Source organism: Cicer arietinum, chromosome 5 (assembly GCF_000331145.2).
Source record: "Cicer arietinum cultivar CDC Frontier isolate Library 1 chromosome 5, Cicar.CDCFrontier_v2.0, whole genome shotgun sequence".
NCBI classification, from domain to species: Eukaryota; Viridiplantae; Streptophyta; class Magnoliopsida; order Fabales; family Fabaceae; genus Cicer; species Cicer arietinum.
The window spans coordinates 21522497-21537575 of record NC_021164.2 but is presented as its reverse complement, the minus strand read 5'-3'; positions in this window follow the sequence as shown (position 1 = coordinate 21537575).

Below are 15079 nucleotides of genomic sequence, written 5' to 3'. Positions count from 1 at the left end.
TACTAATTATAATTTTCTATATAAATTATATATTAAACAAATGTTTATCAGTGATCAAATCAAATTATTAAAAGATGAGATTTTATAAAATAATTAGTTAAAAGAATATTTTTTTTCATTAATAGTGTGTCTCTTAAATATCTTTTATACAAAATTTAAAAAAAATTATAATACAACAATTATAATTTATTGTATATGCCAAATACTCTCATCTTTATCTTCAATTTTTTTCTCCCCCTTTCTCATACACACATATAAAAATATCAAGTTACTCCAAATTTAATTATGTTTAGGAGTTGCTCCGCTTAACAAGTCTTCATAAACATAAGATTTTATTAATTCATTCTCAAATTAAAAGTTTTTATTGACTAATTTAACTCTACATATAATAAACTTCACCAAATTACTTGGACATATAATACACTTATTAAAAATTGTAACACCCTAAATAACTATTTTTGAAATAGTGTTGCCATTATTATTATTATTATTATTATTATTATTATTATTATTATTATTATTATTATTATTATTATTATTATTATTTATACCACGATTATTTGAAATAGATTTCAAACTTAATTCTAGCCACGTGGCAATCCCACAATATTTGACATTAAATGCAATTGAAGAAATAAAAATAATAAAATAAAAATGCAAATGTCATTAAAGAATATTTTCTTCTTCATCTCACATTAAATTTAATTATTTATAATAGGGGTCTACATGATTCGGTACATCCGCGAACTCATCTTGTCCGATAAGCAATGAGACGGGTTTGACCTAGTCCCAAAAAAAGTAAAGACAAAACAAGGATAAGGTAGCAAAAAGACCAGATTCAGGTTACTCCTCGGGTCACCTTATCTAAAAAAAATTAATTACTAACTTAGTAATTTATAGTTTATAAAACAATATTGTGAGTTACTATTCTTGAATGAATTGACAAGTGATAATCATATGTGATTTATTATGAGTTTCTTTTTGTTTAATTACTTTTTAAAAAAAATTTAAGGATTACTATTTAGCGTCTCGTCTTGAAATCAACTTAGTTTCGTCTTTATTTTGTCCCTTCGTTGATCGGATTGAAGAACATATTATAGTTTAAAATTTGACCCGATCAAATATTATGATCGGATAAGGGACAAATCAAACCCATTCTTTGATCGTAAAAGTAGTCCCCCATTTTATTTATCCCTAATTTTGATCACTTAAACATAATTTTGGTCCAAAACTTGATCAAGTTTCATTTTTTCAAGTCACACCACACCATTTATAATTATAGATCTCAGGTACAATTGTTGCACCACGAGATCTTGAAGCATGATGTGACTTAAATAAATGTAAAAAAAATGAAACTTCATCAAGTTTTGAACTAAAATTCTGTTTGGGGATCAAAACTGAGGAGAAATAAAATGAAAGAACTAGTTTTGCGATTCAGCTACAATAGTGGGACCAAAACTGTAATTAAGTTTTAAATGTATCAATTTTTATTAAATATAAATAAAATCAATTTAAACAGTCAGATTTTCGTTTTATAAAAAAAATTGATTTGTAGTATATATTTATGTTAACAATTTTGCCCAACATAAAGAACAAAGTTAGAGTGGTAGCAATCATGATACAATTACCATAGGATTGATCTGCTACAAAGCCTTTTATGCTTACAAAACTACTACTATGAACCTTTTATTTTTATAATTTTGCACTTGATTTATTAAATTTAGTTTTCCACCTTAATTGTTTTTACTTTCTAGAGTATACTATACATATATATATATATATGTCAATATTGACAAAGTTTTTGCCAAAGCTCTTATACATGTATTATAGAAAAAATCCCTTAATCATACCTCAGGTACACAATGATGTTACATTATGCTACCTAAACATTTAAAAAGTACACAATGATGTATTTCATGGTCCTCCCACATAAAATTACATGCTCACCCATTTTCCATAGTTTCTCATTCTACAAATAATTATGTATAATTATTTGTTGGAAAAACTTATAATAGAAAATTATATACTTTTATCGATTCAAAAAATATCTCAGTTAGTATATTTTCTGTTGTATTTTTTATTCAATAATTTATAAAATTATTATCTGAAATATTTATATTCAATCAAATTTTTGATATGCAAAAAGTTAGGAAATATAAGGAAATATCAAATGTTAGTTGATTGCGTGAGTGATTTGTTCTCCCTTATTACCATTCATCAAATATGGAACGTTCAATATACTCCCTTAATTATAAATGATTTTGTCTCTGATATAAATAAAAACATTCAATATAGATTAGTCTATATAATATCTTTTTTTATATTATAAATATTTCGTATATTTTTCATGATTTCTTTCTCAAATGAAAACGTAAGTGGGATACAAAAAGAATGTTCCCCTGTTTGATATTTAGAATAGATTTAAATAATTTCAAAATCCTTTAAATAGATATTCTAAAACAAACTAATAATCAAATTCATTTATGTAATGAAGATAAATATTTGTATGATTGATTGTTTTCAATCGACATTTCAACCAAATCAGAATTTCATGGGAGTACTATATTTAGCATGATTTGACATATTCATTTGATAACAATTTAAGGTGGATTTAAAAATAACTTCAAAATATCTATTTTTCTCTAAAAGAAAATTATACTATATAAAAAGGATATTTATTATTTTTTGTTTTAAAAGATACGATAAATTTAATGTAGAACAAACACAAAAACACAAAAGCAAGTAATACGTGGGGCGGATATAAAATTTCTCTAACTTGCAATAATCACTACGCCAAAAATGACATTTAACAGCGCCCATTTTACATCGCTTGCTAAACACAAGCGCTGTTGTAATTATATTTTAAAAATAACGGAACATTTTACAGCGCTTTTGATGACAAGCGCTGTAAAACAAGCGCTGTAGTAGGTCATATAACGTTTGCGCATCACGTTATAAGGCCTTTACAGCGCTTGTCAAAAAAGCGCTGTAAAAGGAAGCGCTTTCGCGTATCAGTTACAACGCTTTTTTCACAAGCGCTGTAAAATACATGCGCTTTCATTGAATTTAACTACCTATTACAGCGCTTTTTTCACAAGCGCTGTAAAATACATGCGCTTTCATTGAATTTAACTACCTATTACAACGCTTTTTTCACAAGCGCTGTAAACTGCATCTTTCAAATAATTATATACGTTGGAAACCCTCATATCCTCTACATCTTTCAAATAATTATATACGTTGGGAACCCTAATATCCTCTACGTACTGTGCGGCCATCTACGTTGTCTCAGGTATTTTTTACACATGATCTGTTATGTTTTGTTACATATATATTAAATCTACTAAAAATTGTTATATATATATATATAGTTTCTTTTTGAAACTTGTTGATATGTTTTGAAAGCTTATTATTTTTGTTACTGCATTTATATAGGTGGTATAATATGGATAGGAAATGGATTTCAGCCAATCGATTGTCAAAAGAGTATGAAATTGGAGTGAAGGAGTTTGTTGAGTTTGCAGTGAAGAATGCAAAAGATCCAAATAGAGTAGTTTGTCCTTGTTTAAAATGTTGTTTTGGAAAACGTGTTAGAGAAGATGAATTAGAAGGACATCTAGTATGTAATGGAATTGATCAAAGCTACACATGTTGGATAAGACATGGTGAGAAAAAAAAAGGAAACATTAATTTTGAGAATAGTTCTACATATGCTTCAACTGATTTCGATACAGATACATATGAGCCGGACCGAGTTGATGAGATTGCAAAAGCAGTTGAAGAAGATCTTCGAGATTGTCCTAAAATGTTTGAAAGTTTGTTGAGTGATGCAGAGAAAGAATTATATAATGGTTGTACTAAATTCACAAGACTGTCAGCGATATTAAAGTTGTACAACTTAAAAGCGAGTAATGGATGGTCTGATAAAAGCTTTACGGAATTATTAACACTCATAAAAGATATGTTGCCAGATGATAATGAACTTCCCAGTCGAACCTACGAGGCTAAACGGATTTTGTGTTCTATTGGAATGAGTTACGAAAGGATTCATGCGTGTCCTAACGATTGCATTTTATTTCGAAACGAATATGAACTACTTAAGGCGTGTCCGAAATGCAATGTCTCTCGATATAAGAAGAAAGAATCTACTCCAGCAAAAGTCGTGTGGTATTTTCCTATAATACCAAGATTTAGGCGCATGTATCGCAGTGAAGAAGATTCAAAACACTTGACATGGCATGCAGATGAAAGAATTAGAGATGGAATGTTTCGACACCCTGCAGATTCCCCACAATGGGCAAAAATTGATCACGAGTATCCTGAATTCGGGATAGAGTCAAGAAATCTAAGACTTGCACTTTCTACTGATGGAATGAATCCACATGGTCTTCAAAGCATCTCACATAGCACGTGGCCTGTGATTTTGGTAATATATAACCTACCTCCATGGTTATGTATGAAGCGTAAGTTTATGATGTTGTCTCTGTTAATTTCTGGACCCAAACAACCGGGGAATGATATCGACGTATACTTGACTCCTTTAATTGAAGATTTAAAAATTCTGTGGGAGACAGGTGTGGAAGTTTATGATGGGTATAGGAAAAAGTGTTTCAATTTGAGGGCTATGTTGTTCGGCACAATTAATGATTTTCCAGCATATGGTAATTTATCAGGATATAGCATTAAAGGTCAGTGTGCATGTCCTATATGTGAAGAGAGTACAAATTGGATGCGGTTGAAACATTGTAAGAAGAATGTGTTTCTTGGACATCGTAGATTTTTACCTTATAGTCATCAGTATCGTGGGTGGAGAAATGCATTCAATGGAAAATCAGAGGAAGGTAAAGCTCCTTTAGCACCGACTGGATATCAAATACTTGAAAAAGTACAAGGTTTGACCAATAAATTTGGCAAACCTTTTGCGGGAGAGCTGGTGAAAACTGGGTGGAAGAAAAAGTCAATTTTCTTTGAATTGCCATATTGGAAGTCATTGTATGTAAGACATTTCCTCGATGTGATGCATATTGAAAAAAATGTATTTGAAAGTGTTATTGGTACGTTACTCAATGTTCCAGGAAAGTCTAAAGATGGCGTCAATGCAAGATTGGACTTGGTCGATATGGGAATAAGAAATGAACTGGCTCCAGTAAAGAAAGGAAATCGCACATATCTACCTCCAGCCGCTCATACTCTATCTAGAAAGGAAAAAATTGTTTTATGTAAATTTCTACACGAAGTTAAAGTTCCAGAAGGATACTCTTCGAACATTAAAAATTTGGTTTGTATGAAAGACCTCAAGTTAAAAGGTTTGAAGACCCATGATTGTCATATTATAATGGAGCATTTGCTACCAATAGGTATACGTTCCATTTTACCTGAAAAAGTTCGACTAGCCTTAACTAGATTATGTTTCTTCTTCAGGGAAATTTGTAGTAAAGTGATCGACCCTCAGAAATTACCGACATTGCAGAGGGAAATTGTTGTTACTTTGTGTGAGCTTGAAATGTATTTCCCACCATCGTTTTTTGATATAATGGTTCACCTTACTGTTCATCTGGTTAAGGAGACACAACTTTGTGGGCCAGCTTATATGAGATGGATGTATCCGATAGAACGATATATGAAAATATTAAAAGGGTACGTAAAAAGTAGAAGTCGACCAGAAGGTTGTATTGCTGAACGATACATTGTTGAAGAGGCTGCTGAATTTTGTACTGAATATCTGTCCAATGTTGAATCCATAGGGCTTCCCATGTCTCGTCATTCGGGAAGACTATCAGGAGAAGGGATAACTGGAAGGAGACTACTGACTATATCAAGGACAGAATGGGAGCAGGCACAATTGTATGTTCTGCACAATGATGATGAGGTTCAACCGTATGTTACAATACACATTGATCAGTTATCTCGTTTGAACATGAATAGGAATCAAAATTGGATAACTCGAGAGCACAATCGAAGTTTTGTAACATGGTTAAAAAATCACATAATGTCAAAATTTGATATAGACCCCGGATCAATTTCAAATAGATTGAGGTGGCTAGCAAATGGTCCGAGCTTACATGTCTTTTCTTACACTGGTTATGTTATTAACGGCTACACATTTTATACCAAAGAACAAGATGATCAGACCACTATGCAAAATAGTGGAGTCACTCTCGTAGCTGAAGCGATGCATGTCTCAAGTGCAAAAGACAAAAACCCAATATATGCAAATCTATCATATTTTGGGGTTATCGAGCGCATATGGGAGTTAGACTACACAATGTTTCGTGTTCCCATATTTGGTTGCAAGTGGGTCGATAATAATAATGGCGTTCGGATTGATGAGTCAGGATTCTTGCTTGTCGATTTTAATAGGGTGGGATACAAAGACGAGCCTTTTATTTTAGCGTCGCAAGCTCAACAAGTGTTTTATGTCACTGATCCTTCTAATGATAAATGGTCTGTTGTCCTATCGACCAATAAAATAAGTGATGATAACAATAATGATGAAGATGTTGGTAATGATCTTTTATTTGCAACATCACAACAACCACATGAAATTGATTCAACTGATGATGGTTTATATCTTAGAGATGATCATGATGAGGGAATTTGGATTAATCCATCGTTTCGTATTGTAAATGGACAAACAAATGTGAATGTCACCAGGAAAAGAAGAAGGGCATCTTAATGTATATGTTTAATTGTTTTATATAAGCTATGCATGTAATCTGAACTGTGTTATTGTAAATATGCATGTAATCTGAATTGAGTGTTTTATACTAAGTTCTGATTAATTTATTTTCTGCTTATATTTAGCTTGATTTGAGTGTTTTATACCAAGTTCATGTAACAATGAGTGTTTTATATTTAGCTTGATTTACATGAACTGAACTGAATATAAATTAGTAATTTACATGAACTGAACTGAACTGAATAGAGAGATTCTCTTTTGCTCAGTGCATATATATATAGATTCTTCAGAAGTTCTCATTTCTAATAATTCATCATCTCCTAAAGTATTGTGATAAAGACAATGATAACAATATTTTTAATCCAATAAACAATGATAAAAATGTTTTTAATGTCATCCCAACCCAAATAAACCAAACACAAAAATAAAATAAAGAGACATTTTACAGCGCTTATCTTAAAAAGCGCTGTAAAAGATCCTTTTAAAAATAAAATAATGAGTGTTTTATACCTTTTACAGCGCTTTTCACACAAAGCGCTGTAAACGACTCTTTTGAAAATAAGTAAAAAAGACATTTTACAGCGCTTATTTGACAAAGCGCTGTAAAAAAGCTTTAAAAATAATATTCATCAGACACCTAATTTCTTCAAACACCTTGTACGCATCATGGGAATCCAAAAAACATCAGACATTAACCCATTTCTTCAAACACCTTGTACGCATCATGGGAATCCCCAAAAACACATTGTTAACAAAAACATCAGACACAAACCCATTTTTCGCAGCATGGCAATGATCCTGAATACCAAGTTTCGATTTAAGAAGGAAAGAGAATGTAAAGAGATAAAAAGGGTGTTGAGGTGGAGATTGAATTGTGAAAGAGTAAGCTTTGATGTTTGTGAAGAAGATGCATAAAAGGAGAAGAGTTTGGTGAAGAGGAAGGGATTTTTATGGTGACCAGTTACTACTATGTGTGTTTTGAATGCATGTTGAGCTTGTTTAAAAAATAACATAACATAACAAAACACAAAAACAATAAGGCCTTTTACCGCGCTCATGTGTAAAAGCGCTGTAAAAGAGTCTTTTAAAATTAACATAAAGAGACATTTTAGAGCGCTTATGTGTAAAAGCGCTGTAAAAGGCTTTAAAAAACATTCATATAACATAATAACACACGGAGGTCTTTTACAGCGCTTATTTGGGAAAAGCGCTGTAAAAGAGCCTTTTAAAATTAACATAAAGAGACATTTTAGAGCGCTTATGTGTAAAAGCGCTGTAAAAGACATTCATATAGCATAAAAACACACAGAGGTCTTTTGCAGCGCTTTTTGGGAAAAACGCTGTAAAAGAGCCTTTTAAAAATTTAACTAAAGAAGCATTTTACAGCGCTTTGCAAAAGAAGCGCTGTAAAAGGCTTATAAAAAGCGCTGTAAAAGGGTTACGTATATATAACAGTTACCTCTTCAGTTTCCTCTTCATTACGTAAACTTCACTATCATCTCAACCTTCATCGTTCTTCTCTTCTTTTGCAAACCCTATCATCCCGTCCATTACGAACCTTATTTCCACGATCATCTCCTTCATTTCGAACCTTATTTCCATCCAAGATCATCTCTCCCATTTCACACAATATATTTTCATTGAAATACGTAACCCTCATTACGTATTTCTTCAATATCCTATTTCTTTGAACCATATTTCTGTGAACTTTCTGCGTTCCCTCTTTTCTTTACATTTCATCTTTCTTCGAACCATTATTCAGGTATTGATGTTATAAATTTTTTGTAATCATTAAAATGCATGTTGAGCTTTTTTAAGATATACTTATACATGTTGAGGTTGTTTATAATAATGCATGATCCATGTTGAGCTTGTTGATGTTATACTAAACTGCATGTTGAACTTGTTGTAGTTAAATGGATACAAACAAAGATATAGAAGTTCAAAATGAAGAAGTTGGCACCTCCAAGACTTATGAAAAAGAAGTCAAACTTGGTGCAACTATAATGCAAAAGGTGATTAAAGCAAGGAGTAGTGGGATTAAATTTGAGGTATACTATACTTTTTTTGCTGTGTGATTTTTATCTTTTTTTAGGGTTTAGGGCATGTACTTACTATATGAGTTTATTAGGTTGGCTGGAACGAGAGTGGTCAGCCAGTTGACCCCAACAGCTCCATGTTTGTAAGCTACATTGGGGCTGTTGTTCGTCAAAATGTCCCAATAACAATAGACAACTGGAGAGATAAGGCGTTGAAGGATGCCAAAGATATCATCTGGAATGACATTCAAGTAAATATTTTGATCTACTCTTTTGTCATTTATAATTTTTTTTCTGTAAAATACATTACTTATAATTGTTTTCATTGCAGACCACTTTTGTTCTTGATGAGGAACGAAAGTCATATGTTTTGAGAGTTGCTGGGAAAATCCATCGTGGATTTAGATCCCATCTCTCAAATTTCTATCTAAAAGATAGAGAAGGAAACACAAATGCTGAACCTCCAAAGATATATCAACATTATATATCAAAGGATGAATGGAGTGCATTTGTTTCCAAACGTTCTGACCCGGCGTTTGTCGTAAGTGATTAATTTATTAGCATTTGTGTTTTATTATTCATATTCGTAGCGTATTTTAAATTTTTACACAATTGCTATTTTTTTTTATATAGAATATTAGTAAGGCAAATCGCGAACGGGCAAGCAACCCAAAACACCCATACAAGAAATCACGTATGGGATATGCACGCCTTGAACAACAAATTGTAAGTAATTAAACATCACTTTTATATAATGAAGTAATTTGTATTATAAACTATAGTGTGTAACTAATTTGTATTATTTTGTTTATGATTTTAACGAATAGAGAAAAGACACCCAAGCCGATCAACCCTTGGGTCGTCATATATTGTGGAAGGAAGCGCGTGTTAATAAAGAAGGAGTGGTTGATAATGAAAATGTCAAGAAAGTTGTAGAACTTTGTGTAAGTATATTATCACTTTAATATTTTTTAATATTGTATTTTAAAAATGCTATTGAACTTATCTTTTTAATGTTACATGTATTTTAGGAAACTATTGAACAAAGTTCTGAAACTCAAGAGGGCAACAAGGATACGTGCAGGGACATTCTTGGGAAAGTGTTTAATGTCCCTGAGTATTCCGGTCGAGTGAGGGGGAAAGGATTTGGCGTAACTCCCAAAAGCTTTTTTCCTCAAGAGAAGCGCCAAAAACCTTCCAACGAGGAAGTATTAGAGAAGCTCAGAATCCTATCGGAGCAAGTGGCACTCTTGGTGAATACGAATAAAGACAAGCAACTTCCGGTTCAGCTCCAACCTGAAATACAAATGGAGAGTGAAACCGGGAGTTGCAACGTCGGTTTGAAGAGTATTCCCGAGGTAATTAATTACTTACTACTTACTTGCTTATGTAATTACTTATGTATTAAACAAACTTATATATTAACTGTACTTATGTTTTAACTATTGATGTAGGGTGTCACTACATGTGTCCTATACTTGTCCTCGCCGACTCAACGGAAGGTGGGAAAAGGAATATTGCACAATACTTCGGGAGAAGTATTGCACAATATTCCGATCCCCGCGGGCCATGTCAAAGTATCGCCTACGGTTGCTTTCGAACCAACTGCACCGTTGCCCATACCGGACAACGATGGAGATATGAAGTTCTTAAGCGACGCTATTGGCAGTTACGTGGCATGGCCCACACACCTTGTTGCCCTCGAAAAAAAGATTCCCAAGGACAAATCAGTTACATCTCCCGAAAAGGTTTGTCACATTTATTGCCTAAGGTTTTTTATTTTTTCAGATTCAATAAACTAACATTTTACCTCATTTTTGTAGGTCCAAATAAATAAACCACCCCTACAGCCAAAAAAAGGCAGCAAACCTCAAAAATTGGAGGTTAATAGGGCTGCCAAACTACAAAGGCTGGAGGGTAATAAAGCTGCAAAACTTGCAGCAACAAAAAATCTAGATCGGGGAAAATCGGTCGCTGCTGCTGCTGCTCCTAATAAAAGTCAGCCACGCCTTGGTAAATACGGGGCGTGTCTTGACATCCAAATAAAAAGGAACATGGGCAGCAGCAACGATTCGCCCATCGTACAAATGAATAAAGACATCTTTGGAGATGAGTATATTGAATACCTCGAAAAGGAGCAAATGTACGATCTTCTCGAACATAAGGAGCTGAGTGTTACTGTAATCAGCTTGTACATAAGGTAAAAAATACTTTTAATTGCATTTATTTGTAATTAATTAAATGTATTGGTAATTAATCTAGTTTAAAATTTTCATTGAAGGTTTTTGTACGAGAAGGTCGTGTGCACGAGGAAACTGTCAAATAAATACTCATTCTTGTCTCCGCATAAGATGTCGATGTTCAAACTCGATCCAGACAATGTAAAACACTACATTGTAGATATGTTTTTAAGAAATAAAGAAAGTGATAAATTGTTCTTGGCACCATATAATTCAGGGTACGTAATTTTATCTTTTTTAATTGATGAGAATTTAATTTATTAGTTGTCTATAAACAAAATTGCTTAACCAATTTTTTGTTGTTGTAGGGCACATTGGGTGCTATTTGCAATCAATGCGGTCTCTGAAGTGATATACTATTTGGATCCCGTGCACGGCGATTACACCAATCACCCCGGAATAAAGAATATGCTCGACACGTAAGTAATATTCATTTATTTCTTACATATATATATTTATATATATATATAAATATTCATGCTCTAATAATCACATTTATTCATTCGATAGTGCCTTAAAAGTTTATCGAGCTCAAAGAGGTGCTAAAGTGTCGAAGCAGAAGTCTAATAACATTACATGGATCTCAATAAAGTGCCCTCGTCAAACAAATAACATCGACTGTGGGTACTACATATTGAGATTCATGAAGGAGATTGTTGAGAAGAATAAAACTATTATCCCAGAAACGGTACGGTATTTGCATTATATGATTTTCATATATAAATTATCTATATATTTGATACTAACTTAATATAATATGTTCAATTTTTATATTGCAGTACTTTGCCAATTCCAGTCCATCATATTCTGAGGAAGATCTGATGGAATTAAAGGAAGAATGGTGTCAGTACGTGCTTGACATGAAAATTATTTGATTTTCTGGGAAATAGCTTGCTGCTGGGCAAGGGATCTGAATATTATATGGTAGCTAGTGCATATAATGTATATTCTGTTAGTTATTATATGTAAATGATCATAGGACACAATATATGAACATGCATATGGATCTGAATGTAGTTTAGGTTGTAAATTAGGTTATATATATATACGTATCTGAATGTAGGTAATTAGGTTGTAAATTAGGTTGTATATATGTATCTGAATGTAGTTACTTAGGTTGTAAATTACAGAGTTACATATATGTTAATAAAGTTACAGAGTTCTGATTTCTGTTCTACTGATTGTGTGAACTGCCTATGGTATTTGAATATGTTTTGTTGTTGTGTGCACTGATTGTGAAGTGATTTTGGATCAAAATAATTTTGGATACAAAGATAAAAGACAGCGCTTTTTAAAAAAAAATGTCATAAAAAGCTAAAAAGCGCTTTTCATTTCAAATAATTAATTTACAGCGTTTAAAAAAAAAAACACACATTTTACAACGCTTTTTTTTAAAAAGCGCTGTAAAATGTTGTTCTAAAGCACTTTAATGGTTCACATTTTACAACGCTTACGTGAGAAAGCGCTGTAAAATGTACAACAAAAGCGCTGTAAAATGCACACCCATATATGAAATTATGGGTGGGCATATTACAGCGCTTTTTTGAGAAAGCGCTGTAAAATGCACACCCATATATGAAATTATGGTTGAGCATTTTACAGCGCTTTTTTGATAAAGCGCTGTAATATGCAGACCATAATATGAAATTATGGGTGTGCATTTTACAGCGCTTGTGTTAAAAAGCGCTCTAAAAGAAGACCCATAACTCATATAATGGGGTGCATATTACAGCGCTTTTGTGTGAAGAAGCGCTGTAAAATGTGCATAACAAGCGCGCGTTGTATTTACATGTTTTATAACGCTTTTTTAAAAGCGTTGTTGTATCATTTACAGCGCTCGATTCCACAACGCTTATTTTTTTGAAAAAGCGCTGTAAATGGCTTAAAAAAAGCGCTGTAAAATGCGTTTTTTCGCGTAGTGAATGAGTAACAACAAATATATATATGACAACAAATTAATCAAAATAAAAGAATAAAACACACATATTTTAACGTCCAAGTCTCAATTGCAAGGGTAAAAATAATGGGTCGTTTGGGCCAAATAAATAGCTCAACTATAACCAAATGAGAATACATAGAGTCTAAAAATGATGCACAAATTGTGCATAAAACCAGCCAAAATAGCAAAACACTAAAACCTACCGATGAAAAGCAAGAAGAAGAAAAACATCCAAAAAATCAGCTGATGTGGGCACGATTTCTCTCCCTCTAGACATCGTTTCTCTAATCCGACCTGAATGTTGCAAACCCTCTATCCAAAAATCAGCCCGATGCAACGGTTAACGAATGCGCAACAATGTTTTTCTATGTCTGATTTAACAAAATCGGGAATATAATTTACTGTTCTCTTTTCACTTTTGGTGGTTGCCTTTCATTTCAAAATAGTCTTTCTCTTACAACCCTAATTAGAACACTCTCCCCTTAAATAAGTGAGACACATGAACTACAATATTTGGACATTTCTCCATATAGGAAGGGAGTCCAATACCCAACATATCTCCTTCTCACAACAACTATGTGGAGATAATCCCCAAAGTGACTATATCACAACAAGTTTCAAATTTCCCTTTTGGTAATGCTTTAGTCATCGTATCTCACATCAATGTGTTTGGACCTGGGGGTGAAATAAGCCAAGCTTTGAAAGACCTGAGTCTGACCTACGATTAATTTTTTAGGCCTAAGTCTGGTCTAAGGCCTATCATAGACTTTTTTTTGCCTAACTTTTTTAAAAGTCTTGTCTAGCCTGAAAGCCTATTTAAAAGACTTATTCATATTAAAATATGTAAATATTATATTTTACATTCTTTTTAAATAGGCTAAACTATGCCTTTATATTAAAGGAAAACTAATAAAATTATAATTAAATATAATAAATAATAACTAACAAGTATGCACTGCAACAAATTTCCAAGAAAACAAAAAAGCAAAATGAATCCATAATTAGTCCCTATACACATATCAAGCTACATACTCTATCCATACCAATTTATATGATGCTCTCCACATACCAATATCAATGTACATATTTATATATATTAAACAAAAAATGTTTTTTCTAACAAAATGATTTTTAAAAAAGTCTGAAATAAACACCCTTTAAACCCTAAAAAATGATTTTTGGTTTCAAAGAATAGATTTTTCCTGAAACAAACACACCTATTATTACCTCTCAAACAAATACGAAACGACTCCTGAGTGACCTAATTGAACGACTACCGTATATAGAACGACTAGCGAATATGGAACGACTATTGAGTGATTGCCTAATTGATAGAATTTAAAATAAGAAATAATATTATTAATAAATAATAATAAAAAATAACATTAATAAATAATAAAATATATGACTTGTCAGGCCTAATATGATTTTTTTTATAAGCCTGAGTCTGACATATTTAAATGAATAGGATTTAAAAATAGTCTGAGCCTAACCTTTTTATTAAATAGGCTAGACCAGACAATAAGTAGGCCATACCATATGCCCCTGACGGACGGCCTAGCCTATTCCCATTTCTATTTGGACCTACTATGAAATGTCGAGTTCTTACCAAGATGAATAACACTTTGACTATCGACAAAAAGTACATATTTGTCTTGAATAAACCCAAGCTCCTACGAGAATTTCTTCAACCAAATCAACTTTTTACATACTTTAGTAATGATAATGAACATTGTCTCAGTTGTAGATAATTATACACATTTATGTAATCTGGACTGCCAAGTCACAACTCCATATGCAAATTGAATCATGTAACCTGAAGATGACTTTCTCGAGTCAATATCTCCAGCCATATCTGAATCGGAGTACCCCACAAAAATAGGTTTGTCACCTCCAAAACAAAACATCATACATGTAGTACCACGAAGATACCTCAAAATCCATTTTACAACATTCCAATGCTTTCTACATGGGTTTGACAAAAATCTACTGACTATACCAATAACACGCGCAATATCTGATCTTGTACACACCATTGCATACATCAAACTACCCACAATAGAAGCATAAGGAACTCGTTCCATATCCCTTTTTTCATCTTCACTAGAAGAACTTTGTTTAGAACTAAACTTAAAATGAACAACAAGAGGAGTACTTACATCCTTAGAGTTTTCCATTAGAA